The sequence below is a fragment of the Megascapheus bottae genome, unplaced genomic scaffold, assembly GCF_031878675.1.
Source record: "Megascapheus bottae isolate mThoBot1 unplaced genomic scaffold, mThoBot2.hap1 HAP1_SCAFFOLD_87, whole genome shotgun sequence".
Lineage (NCBI taxonomy): Eukaryota > Metazoa > Chordata > Mammalia > Rodentia > Geomyidae > Megascapheus > Megascapheus bottae.
Genome location: NW_028327338.1, coordinates 426,040 through 438,155, shown reverse-complemented (window position 1 = coordinate 438,155; position 12,116 = coordinate 426,040).

The window sequence follows — 12,116 nt, the reverse complement described above, 5'->3', positions numbered from 1 at the left end:
ACAAAATGCTGTAGGCTGGGTTGCTTGTAAACAGCAGATAGTGATTTCTCACACTTGTGGAGGCAAGGTACCATTTCATTTCATTTCATTCCATATTTCCTTCCTTTCCTTCCTTCCTTCCTTCCTTCCTTCCTTCCTTCCTTCCTTCCTTCCTTCCCTCCCTCCCTCCCTCCCTCCCTCCCTCCCTCCCTCCCTCCCTCCTTCCTTCCTTCCTTCCTTCCTTCCTTCCTTCCTTCCTTCCTTCCTTCCTTCCTTCCTTCCTTGCTTCCTTCCTTCTTTCCTTCCTTCCTTCCTTCCTTCCTTCCTTCCTTCCTTCCTTCCTTCCTTCCTTCCTTCCTTTCCTTCCTACCATCCTACCTTCTTTCTTCCTTTCTTCCTCCCCCCCTCCTCTGTCAATACTGAGGTTTGAACTCAGGGCCTTGCATTCTCTCCTTAACTTTTTTTTTTTACAAAAGGCTAGCACTCTACAACTTGATTTATACCTTCACTTCCTACTTTTTTGCTGGTTAATTGGAGATGAGGTTATCAAGGACTTTTCTGCCCAAGGTTGTTTTTGAACTGTGATCCTCCTCTCTCAGTCTCCTGAGTAGAGCTAGGCTTCTAGGTGTGAGTCACTGGGACCCAACAGATAAGGATTTCTTCAGGAAGTTTTCACCCAGATGACTCAGACGCTTCTCAAAGGCTCTGACTCCTAATAGATCACCACATTTGAAGATTATTTATGAGCAATACAAACATTCAGTCCAAAGCAGTAATATTAAAATAATGTTGCTCTTTCCTCCCTGGAAAAGAGACAATGCTGTATGAAAGTCATTGTCTTATTTTTTGGCTTTAACATCTCAGGGGCCTTGCTGACCTGAGAGAAACTGCCTCCCCAGGGCTGGCTCACTGCTGAAGATGGCCAATTATCTACTCGTGAGCAGACTTCTCATATGGGAGCCAACCAATCTGAAGCTCACATTCCTGTTTTATGGGATATTTAGTGGTCAAGCCACATTTCTGCTGCCTCATTCCCTGAAAGCCAGATACCAGACAACCTTGTTAGCCCATACAGACACCCCGGAATTTAATGGAATTAGCCACAGTGGCCAATCCTAAACCTGCTTACACTAGACTTTTCCTATGTCTCCCCTCAAAAATAAAGCTCCTTGTCATTTTCCTCCCCTGTGCTGTCTGTTCTCTGACAACACTGGTGTAGTGTGTCTGTGTGCCTCATTTCCTCCTTGTAGCATCCTTTGAGGACCATAAACTTCTTCCTTTAGAGAGTCACTTCTGTGTGTCTTACTATCCTGATTCAAAAAAGCAAATCCCAAATCCCTGGTCCTTATTTTCAAAAAAAAAAAGCAAAACCAAAAAACAAAAAAAACCCTGCCAAGTTGTTTGTACAACAGTAGCTCTTATTCAAAGCAGCAGGGACCTGGGGAATAAGGAGCACCCCTGTGGGGAGCAAGGGACACGAGAGGGTCACCATCTCATGACATTACTCCACAGCCCCACAGGCAAAAAGACCCTCAAGAGGGCACAGCTAGGAGAAGCTGACTTTCCTTCTCCCCACAAAAAAGTAAAAATGCCGTGTCATTGGTTCTTTTCCTTTCCTTTCCTTTCCTTCCCTTCCCTTTCCTATCCTCAGTCCTGGGGCTTGAACTCAGAGCTTGAACACTGTCATTGGACTTTTCTCTAGGATGCACTCTACTACTTGAACCACACCACCATTTCTGGCTTTTTTTGTGTATGTGGTACTTAGGACTCGAACCCAGGGCTTCGTGCATGCTAGGCAAGCATTCTACCACTAGGCCACACTTCCTGCTCCTAGTCCTTCTTATAAATAGTTCCTTTGGTAACAGAGCCTCTGTTACCAAACTTCCAGACAGAAGAGCCTGAAAGAAGGCCTGGCTATTTCCTTTACGCATGTACTTCTTCATTCCTCTATTTCATTCATGAACCACTTAATGTAATGTTGCTAGGTTCTGTATTAAGGGCAGGAGACACAAAATCATATTAAACTGCCTCTGCACTCTGGAGACTCAATGATTAAATCTCAGTATGACACCTACAGCAATGGGGGAAGGCAGAGAGCTACTGGGAATGCAGTGGAGGACATCCAGTTCTGTCAGATGGTGTCTAGAGGTCAAGAAGAAAAAAAAAAGAAATGACACGTGAACTGGGTTTGAAGATTGGCTAGGAATCACATATATTTATTCATTTGGACTTGCAGTTACCTCGGTTCCTTCCTTGTGAACCAACGTGTGTGAAAGGCACAGGGAATTCTCTTACCCAAGCTTCCTGCATGGTATTTTCAGTGAGTGGAGGAGACAGGTATTAAACCAGTGATGGATCCATCACACAGAGGAATCACAAGTTAGGGTGTTTGTGAAGGAAAAGATTAGGGTATAAAGAATGGAAAGTGGGATTATTCATGGGGCTCAATTCAGATGTGGGCTCTGGGATATGCCAACTGTCCTTGTAAATCTGGACTGGATGGGAAGGATGGAGCTGGTAGTGATGGGGAGGAAAGAGCATCCTGGGGTCCAAGCAGAAGGAATGGTGAGTGTGAAAGCCAGTGTGTGTGTGTGTGTGTGTGTGTGTGTGTGTGTGTAGGAGTGTGATGTGTGGATTGGAATATGGGAATGGGGAAAGTGGTGAGGCTGAACCAAGTTGCTCCCAGCCAAAGTAGCTTAGATGAATGAGCCTTTAGGTTGTGAGGGATAATGATCCAATAAGAGTGGACTTTCCCCAGGCTGCTGGCTGGGAGAGTGGAAAAGTGGGGAAACTCTGAGCCTGAGTATCCAGGGGTTGTCTCCATTTCTGTCCACTGGATGCTTATAAGAGTCCCCATCTCCCCTCTAGAGTATCCCTAGGTGGGTTGGAGCCCATCAGGACAGGACTGGGAAGCCTTGACTCATTGTGGCACCCAGTCTAGAGATCCTCACTTAGGAAGCAGTACACCCCAGTACCCTAGTACCCTCTGTGTGGGATACAGACACTGGATAAGAGAAGGGGGCAAGGCAGAATCCCATATCTCTGGAATGAACTGAGCCAGTAAAGATATGAAAGAGAAAGAAGAGAAGGAAATGTTCTCTGCATTGTCCTCTGCAGTAGCTCCTGTGGCCATAACAGTCCTCTGACTGTAGCTGAATGAATGAATCTTGCACATGTGTTAGAGCCTCGAATGTTGGCTGAGCTGACCCACAGAGCAGAGACACATTTCTGAAACTTGACATTTCTATTTGCCTTCCTCACCTCTGTGGGCTTGGGGCTCACTCGTCTTTGCTTACTCAGCCATTTTCCTGTATCCCAGAATGGCTGGCAGAAGGGACAGGTTGCAGACAAGGATTTGGCAGTGATGTGAAACTTCTTCAAGCTGCTGTGTTTATCCAGTTGTCATGTGATGATTTTCCCATCTGGACCCCCTGCCAGGCTGTCTCCAATCAAATGCCCAGACAAATGCCTCAGACAACAACCTGTGTTAAAATTATTATTATTTTTTTCCTCTTAGACTGACTGCTTTGGTGCCCACCTAAGTCATTTCTAGGACATCTCATTGGGAAATCTCCTGAGCTTGCCATCTTCAGACAATTACTTTCAAGATAAAGGTGTGTGCAGACAGCTCCATTATGTTGCAGGCTTTTCTCTATTGAGTTTGGGTTGCCTCAGATCTGGGAGAATGACTTAGCATGGCCTCCTTATCGTACATTCATGAACCTGCCTGATCCATCTGTAAGTTCAAAATCCCCGGGAGGCATCCAAAACTTCTCTCCTAGTTGTGCTTTAGTGTTTCAGAATTGTATTAAATGAGTGATTTATTGGGCACCTTGAATGCAATAGACATTGTGCCAGGCATTTAGCCTCCAACATCTTGTTTTACTTCAACTACATTCTTGTGAGGTGGACATTATTATGTTTCTTCTTTAGAAGAGGAAAACAAATGAATGCTTTGAGACTGAATACAATGTATTAAAAACTTGTCAGGGTTTGTACTAAAAAGTAAAAATATAAATAAATAAAAAATAAAAACAGGCATTGATCTTTTTTTCTCCTTTGTGAACTTGACCTTGAATGAGACAATGGCTGCACTGCTTTTCTCTGCAGATAGGGCAGCCATGGCTAGGAGGCCAAGTGGGTTGTTTCTGAAGATGGGACACCCCCTCCCTCTCCAGCCACTGGTGAAGGCCCTGAAGATAGAAAGGGAGGGCTGGGAGTAGGGCCTAGTTGTAGAGTGCTTGCCTAACATGCACAAAGCCCTGGGCTCTAGTCCTTGGTACCATATACACAGGAAAAGCCGGAAGTGGTGCTGTGGCCCCAGTGGTAGAGTGCTAGCCTCAAGAAAGCTCAAGGACAGTGCCTAGGCCCTGAGTTCAAGCCCCAGGACTGGCAAAATAAGATAGCAAGGGAGACAGAACAGACATGCCCACAGTAGGGGAAGGCCACCATGGAGATAGAACCAAAGAATTACTCCACTAGGTGGTGGCATTCTGGGGACTTCTCAAACATTGAGCTGCCATCTTGACCCAAGAGATGTTGGATCTATACTGAAAGTGGGTCCTAGAAGGAGTGGGAGGGGCTCTGCCACGAGCTTCATGTCCCATCCAGTAAGTACTACCCCGGCCTTGGAGGGCTACTGTCTAGAAGATAAACCCATGTTCTTCAAAATGAAGGCATCTTTCTCTGGCTCCCTCTGGGGAGGTACAGAAATGGGCAGCAACTGAGTATTGATCTGTGCCTCTAGGAATGGAGATACAGTGTAGAAAATACTCAGGGCTTCACATCAGAAGGCCTAGTTGTAAACATCAGCTCTCTTATTTGCTTAGTGACCTTTGGCCAATCAAGATCCTATCTGTGAGCCTCAGTTTCCTTGCTTTCAAGGTAGGGTAGAAATGTCTGTTGCTATTGTGAGGATTAAATGGTAGGAATTATGGGTTCTCACCTGGGAGCTATTATGTCTCCTAGGCAACCTTTAACTGGGTGGATGGGATGATGCTGATATGTAATGGATAGACCTGGGGGTTGCTGACATCTTACACAGGCCTCTGCAGTTATTCAGCCTCAAATGTCAGGAGCGCTAGGTTGGAATGCCCTGGTGCAAATGATAAAGCATCACCTAGTGCTTAGCTTCCAAGACAGTGTTAATGGAGGTGCGTGGCATTGGACCCCTGTATCAGTGCTAGAAGGTTCCTTGCTGAGCTTCACCAGCCACACAAGCTCCTTGTTCTGTGTAGGCACCCAGAGTGGGGCAGGCATGTGTACTTGACAAAAGCACAGTTGGTTGCTGATGGAGGACACGCCCGTCCCCCTATTGGCTCTCACTCTCACACCCTGTATCCCTATCTATATCTCATGGAACCTTTGAGGGCTTTCTGGCTTTGTTACTTCTTCCCCAGTGCTGGCATGTGCTGGCATTTTACCAGGACCCAGTCTCCTTTTCCTCTTGCATTCCTTGGCATGAACATCCCGCTGCTTCTCCTAGTTCCAGTTCCTGGACACAGGCCCATCCTGTTTACCTGTGGCTTCTGGCAAAGGGCACAGGAGGCAGGAAAAGGGTCTCTTCTCTAGGAACCCTCTGCATCTGGTTGCTTTCTTGACCTAAGCAGTTGGGGCTTGGGCCAGGAGGCTTAGATACTGGGACTAATCAGGTGTGGGGTTTCAGGAAACCTGTAGGTTTGGGCTGGGTGTGTTGAATGAATCTTGTGTCTCTTGATTTGTTCTTCAGTGCCTGGTTTCAGGTCTTTCTGAGGCTAGCAGACTAGAGATTCAAGCACAGAATGTATCCGTCAGAGGCCTTGCTGGTAGCAAGGATAAAGAGGCATAGCTGGGCAAAGAGATGCAGCCCAGGAGACATGTTGGAGCCTCTTCCCGTGGCCCAGGGGGAGGTGATGGAGGGCTGGATCCAGCAGCATTTCTAGAATCTAGTGGCCAAGGATGCAGAGCGTGGCAGTGTGTGGAGAATGCCCGCCATCCAGTGTGTTAGAGGGGATAGAGGAGGAGAGGCAGAACTTCATTGGGCATCCAGGAGAGAGGGTTAGTAAGGCTGGGAAAGAGTGAGAGTGCATGGTGACAGGGGCCCTAAAGAAACCCTCTCCTCCCAACGGCTTCCATACCTGTCACCCACCGGACAGTTTTGGTCCTCTGCCAGTACTGGTAAGGGAAGGTTCTTGAGCTGTGGAGTACAGCCTTGAAGAGCAGCTGGAGCTACTTTAGCGGTGCCAGGGGATACTGAGGCAATAACTATGGACCATCACTCATGGAGTCCAGAGGCTGGTTGTCATTTGTCAGTCCTGGAGGGCATGCCTGGCCACCAATTGATGGGTACTGGGAGTGATATATGATGCTGTTTCACATCTTTGCATCCTCCCCCTCTCTTAATTATTCCTCTTATTCTTTCTCCTTCTTTCCCTTCCTCCCTCCCTTTCTCCCTCCCTCCCTTTCTCCCTCTCTCCTTCTCTCCCTCTCTCCCTCTCTGTGTTTCTCTCTCCTTCCTTCCTTTTTTTCTTTCCCACTCTCCATCTCTGTTTCCCTGTCTCAGTCTCTGTATCTCTCTGTGTCTGTGTCTGTCTCTGTCCATTTCTCTCTGTGTTTAACTTTCTTTTCCTGTACTGGGGCTTGAATTCTGGGCCTCTTGCACCATCTTAGCTTTTTTTTTTCTTATAGTTTGCACTCCACAGACGGAACCACTCTTACACTTGTTTTTGTTGTTGTTGGAAAATTGGAGATAAGAGTCTTATGGATTTTTCTGCCCAGGCTGGCTTCGAAGCATAGTCCTCAGATCTTAGCCTCCTGAGTAGCTAATATTGCAGATATGAGCCGTTAATAGTCAGCTAGCTTTCTTTCTTCTTTAGTATGGCATAATCATTTGTACCCTGTCCTCTTATAGACCAGCGACAAAAATGACCTAGGCCCACCCACTTCTAGGGAGAGTCAGCTCTGTCATGTGTGAATCACTGCAGAACCCATAGGAATCTCAAGGCCCAGGCAGAGAATAATAGCTCTGTGTGGTCCACTGGAGTCATACAGGTGTCATTATCTTTTGTCCTCTCCTTGCTACCCGGCTTGACCCAGTTCTGTCCTCAGGACAGTGCTACCCAGCATGTGTGGGAGAGCCTTGATTCCCTTCTACATGAATCCACACTAATCTTCAAGATTTCTTCAGATAAGTTGGTGAGCATAGACCAGAGGCTGCCATCTGCTTCCCCCATAAAGATCAGTCAGTGTACCCCCTGCCCTCTGGGTAGCTGCCAAAATGTCCCAGCCATCTCTTTTCTGGACCCGTGGAAATATGTATTGTTTCTAGACTCAGATGGACTAATTGAATCGACCTACAGTAAAGGGCCTTGGGAGGGAATGCCACGGTGTTTGAAAATGCATTCAGTGAGCTATAAAAATGCCAGGTTGTCTTTTTTTATGACGGTTTTTAAGGTCTTGATTTAAGAGATTCATCAGCTTTTTTGGTTTTGCCTGTAGGTTGTACTTGTTGACAGACTTAGGCCTCCTCTGAATAAAAGCCTTTTCCAGCAACAACCACCATGAGTTTTTTTTTGAGGGGGGAAGCAAATTCTCCCCCAAATGGAGAGATGTTAGCAGAGCAGGAAGGAAAGCTTCTTGTGCCGAGTCTCAAATACAAGCCAGACACTGTGCAAAGCTGTTTTCTTATATTCCAGAGCTCATGTCACATGAGATGGTCTTCCCTGTGCCCAGAAAGATGCTGAGTCTCAGAGTCAGCCTCAATTTGTCGCTGATCACACATCCACCAAGGGCTGAGCTCACCACCAATCTCCAGTCTGCCCCCTACCAGTCACATTCACCTCCACTTTTACTAACCCAACAGAGAATGGCCACAGGAGTTCTCACTTTGACCACCTAGAGCCAGTCTTCCATGGAGCTCTTGGAGTATCTTTCTTTCATTATGTCAGCTGAATTTTGATTAGAATTTTTTCTGTAGCTTTTGTTCTTTTCCAGAACAACATTCCCAAACCATTTTTTTAAACAAACAAACAAACATTAGATTTACTTACATTGTGTAACTAGAAGTGCTTTTGTTTTTGTGTAGGTAGTAGGGCTTGAAATCAGGGCCTTGGACTCTTAATTGTCCTTTGCCACCCAAGACTGCTGCTCTATCCCTTGCGCTACATCTCCACTCCCAGCTTTTTGCTGATTAACTGGAGATAAGAGTCTCAGAGCCTTTTCTGCCTGGTTTGGCTTTGAATCTTGATCCTCAGTTCAGAACTCAGGCTCCTGAGTAGCTAAGATTATGGGTGTGAGGCACTGCTTCTGGCCAGAGTGAAGTTTTTGTACATAGGTAGATGGAGACACGACAGGTGGTTGCTAGAAACAGGCAGATTAGCATACTTATTATGTCACATAGTCATCCCGTTTTCCTTTGTGGGAAAAACTCCTTTTCATTTTTCTCCAGAGCCCTCACAAAACAGTCATTGCCCCCTCTGGCTACTCATCTCTAATCTCTATATTTCATGCTAAACTTGGAGTCTCATGTCTGGCTTTCAAACATAGCAAATAAGTTCTAGCTCGTTGCCTTTGCACCGGCTGATCTTCCTAAGTGGATCCCTCCTTTTGCAGATGTCTACATAGTTTATTTCCTTACTTCACTGACATTTTGGCCTCTTCAGACCACCTTTCCTAGATTAACAACATGAAAACATCATAGGCGGGTATCACCCCATGTCGTATCACGTGTTAGTTAACTGTAAAGTTAACCTAGAAGGCTGTAATTGAAAGCCTAAAAGAGAATTGGGAACCTAGTAGGTATTGAATGAAAAACTCATAGAAGGAACATAAGGAACCAGATGGACAGTGGAAGTAGAGAACACAAAGATCCATGAAAAAAAGAATGGGAAAAGCCCCATGCTGAGTCTCCAAATGTGGACATTGGAAGATGAAGACATGAGGCTGGCCTGCCAGAGAGCCTGGGGGCGAGAAGGTGGAGCTTGGAGGAATTCATGCCTTGGTCTGCAGAAGATCAGCATGAAACTCTTTGCCTAGGTTCCTAGCGGCCTCTGGGCTTTCATTAAAAGTCTGGCAGGCAATGTAGCCCTTGTGAAGTTAGCATTCTTGCAGCCTGCTGCTTCCATATTCTGTCTTCAAAGGCCAATCCACAAGGGGCTTTTCCCTGGACTGACTGCTGTTTGTGTCCTTTGCTGCATATTCCAGAACATAAAATAGAGTAAAACCAAACAGAATTTGTCCTTGCATCTCCGTGTCACCTGAAGGGAGGCTATGAGAAGCCTGGGTGAGGCCGGTAGAGATGGAGAATGGGCAAGTTCACCACCATGGATTGCTCATGGCTTGCAGAAACAGGGCCAGAATCCTGGAGCATGCTGCTGCCTCAAGAGCTACTGAACAGAGAACTGCTGAGATTTATCCTTGTATCCAACCATACCCCACAGTTTCAGGGGGAGCCAAGGGTCCCTCTATCCTTGGGCCACCCAAACTTTAGCTCAATGTGGAGTACAGAAAAATCCAACCATCTTTCCTAGTACCTGTAGTAACTAGCTCAAAGTAGGCTTTTATCCAATCATGTTATGCTTTTTCCTTCCATTTGCATTTTATATGATTTTTTTTAAATATAGTCTTCAAGTTGTTGTACAAAGAGGCTGCCATTCAACATGCCAGTTTATGACTATAATGCATCTTGGTTAATGGTCACCCTCTCTTCCTTCTCTCCCATCCCTCTCAACCCTACCCATCTTCTCTATTTTCCTCATTTCATAGTCATATTATGACTGCAGTCTGCCTGCTCATCACGCCTTCTTGAGTCCTCATTGTGAAATGGGCTTCAATGAGCTCCCACATGGGACAGAAGTCATCAGTGGGGTTCAGGGAAGGCTTGTGGCTTTCCTGATTGAGTTCCTGTCCCTAGTAAGTGGCAGAAGCATGATGTAAGGCCTTGTCTCTACTGGACCTAGTTTCCTTTCCTTATGAGGGCTTTCGGAGATGGATCTGCCAGTCTTCATAGCTCTGCTTGGGGATGTGGCACTCTTGGCTGTTTTCCTCATCATTCTCCTCCAGCCTGAAATCCTAGGACCTCAGGTGGAAGCAAGGATATGCCTTCCGGAGGAGGAAAGAAAGGTTTGTGTTCAGAACTGAGGATGAGCATCCAAAAAGTACTGGCCATTTAACTACAGACAAGTCATCTACATCCCTGCAGAAATCCATTTCCTCTTTGATTTTGCAGAAATAGAAGTTATCCATGTATCTGAAGCTCCCAGGGCAGTGCCTCATCCGTGGAAAGTCTGCAAAAGATCAAGTCAGTCAGCTTACTACACTTAAGTCATCACCGTCTACTTTCCTCTATTTAACTATACTGGCCACTTGCCATATGCTTGGCACTGTCATAGAGCTACCAGTCTCTTAGTGAGCTAGATGAACTTGACCTCCCTGGGGGGCAGGGTGCGGGGCAGAGATGGGAATGACAGACTCCCATCTGTGATCTGGTATCTGACTGGTAAGCAGAGATAAACTGGCAAGTCCCGAGTGGGGGGAGGAAGGTAGTCTGAGTGTTCCACAAAGCCTAGGAGGGATTTGGAAGGTGATAGATTTGGAACAGCTTTGTGTGATTTCCCCTCCCCACACGCTTGAGCCTAATGGCAACATTGAAGGCTTTTAAGCGGGGGCTACCATTATCAGATTTGTATTTTGATTGAAAAGTTCGTTTTGTCTGCTATGTGGCTTCTGGATGGGGGAATAAATATAATTGTGGGTGAGTGAGAACCATCAAGGTAGCTACTAAAGTTGTTTTGGCAGTGGAAAAAGGTGGCTGGGAATAGGATATGAGACAGAGAACCATGATCTGCCTGGCACAGGTCTCCCTCTGAGCACTGCAGATAATAGATCTGCCACTATCAAGGATACCAATGTCTTGATCTTTGCTGAGGATTGAATTATTTTTTAAAGATTTTATTAACATTGAGTTTTATATCATATTACAAATGTCATGTGGGTCAAATTTTTTATGTTTATTTTTATTATCTTTAAGGAGTTGTATAAAAGGGGCTTCAACTCAATGTATCACTTGTGAGTACAATGCCTTTTGATCAGTATCACTGCTTCCATCGTTCTCCTCCATCTTTCCCAGCCTCACTCACCCTCTCCAGTTATGTCATTCTGTTTTCTATTCGAATCTCTATGCATCTGTTCCCTTCCCCTTGACCTTACCTTCTCCTGACCTCTGAAGTTCCAGCTGCCTGGTATTCATTTTGTTAGACTGTAAGTTAGTTAGTCAAAGGAGTTACACTATTAGAATTCTCCCTTGCTTATTATACACTTTGGATAATATGTGCATAAATGCATAAAGCCCTACCTGTGTTTACAACTATATTTGTCTACTAGATCTAACTTTGGGGATTAAATTATGCCTCGTTCAAAATAAAGATACACTGAAGTCTAACCCCAAGTACCTCAGCTTGTGACTGTATTTGAAAATATCCAAGTCTTTACAGGTGATTAATTTACAGTGGGGTTGTGGGAATGGCCAGATTTGTACACAAAGACAGGAAAGGTGTAGAAAGAAGATGATATGAAGACACAGGAAAAAGGCAGCCAGGTACAGTTAGGGAGGGACTCCTGGAATGGCTCAGTCCCCTGTGGCCCCAGAGGAACTTACCTGATTGATACATGGATCTTAGACATTCCATCCCAGATCTAGGAGATGTTAAACTTCTGCTGTGTAAGTTTCTGTAGATGTGGCAGAACATCTCTTATATGGAAGAGGCACATATGGACACCTCCTAAAGAGATGTACAGACAGGGTGGTGATGGTGGTATTGATGGTGGTATGGTGGTGGTGATAGCAGTAAATGCTTTTTTGGTGGTACTGGTGATACCCAAGCCTGTGGGTGGATAGGCTGAAGGACACAGGTCTCATACACAGCTTCCCATTGTTTACTTGTACCCTTCATTACACATCTGTCCTTCTGGGCATTCAGATCACCAGAAACTCTGCTCTTGATCTTCATTTTCCCCCTGGTCCCCTTTTAAGACTCCCTTTCCCCAAATGGCAGCTTTTGTTAGGGTCCTATGAGGAAAAGTCCTAAGGATCCAGGGAAAGGGCTAGTGGCATTTATTGGCTTTGCAAAGTACTTACTCTTTCTGGACCTCCATTTTTTTAC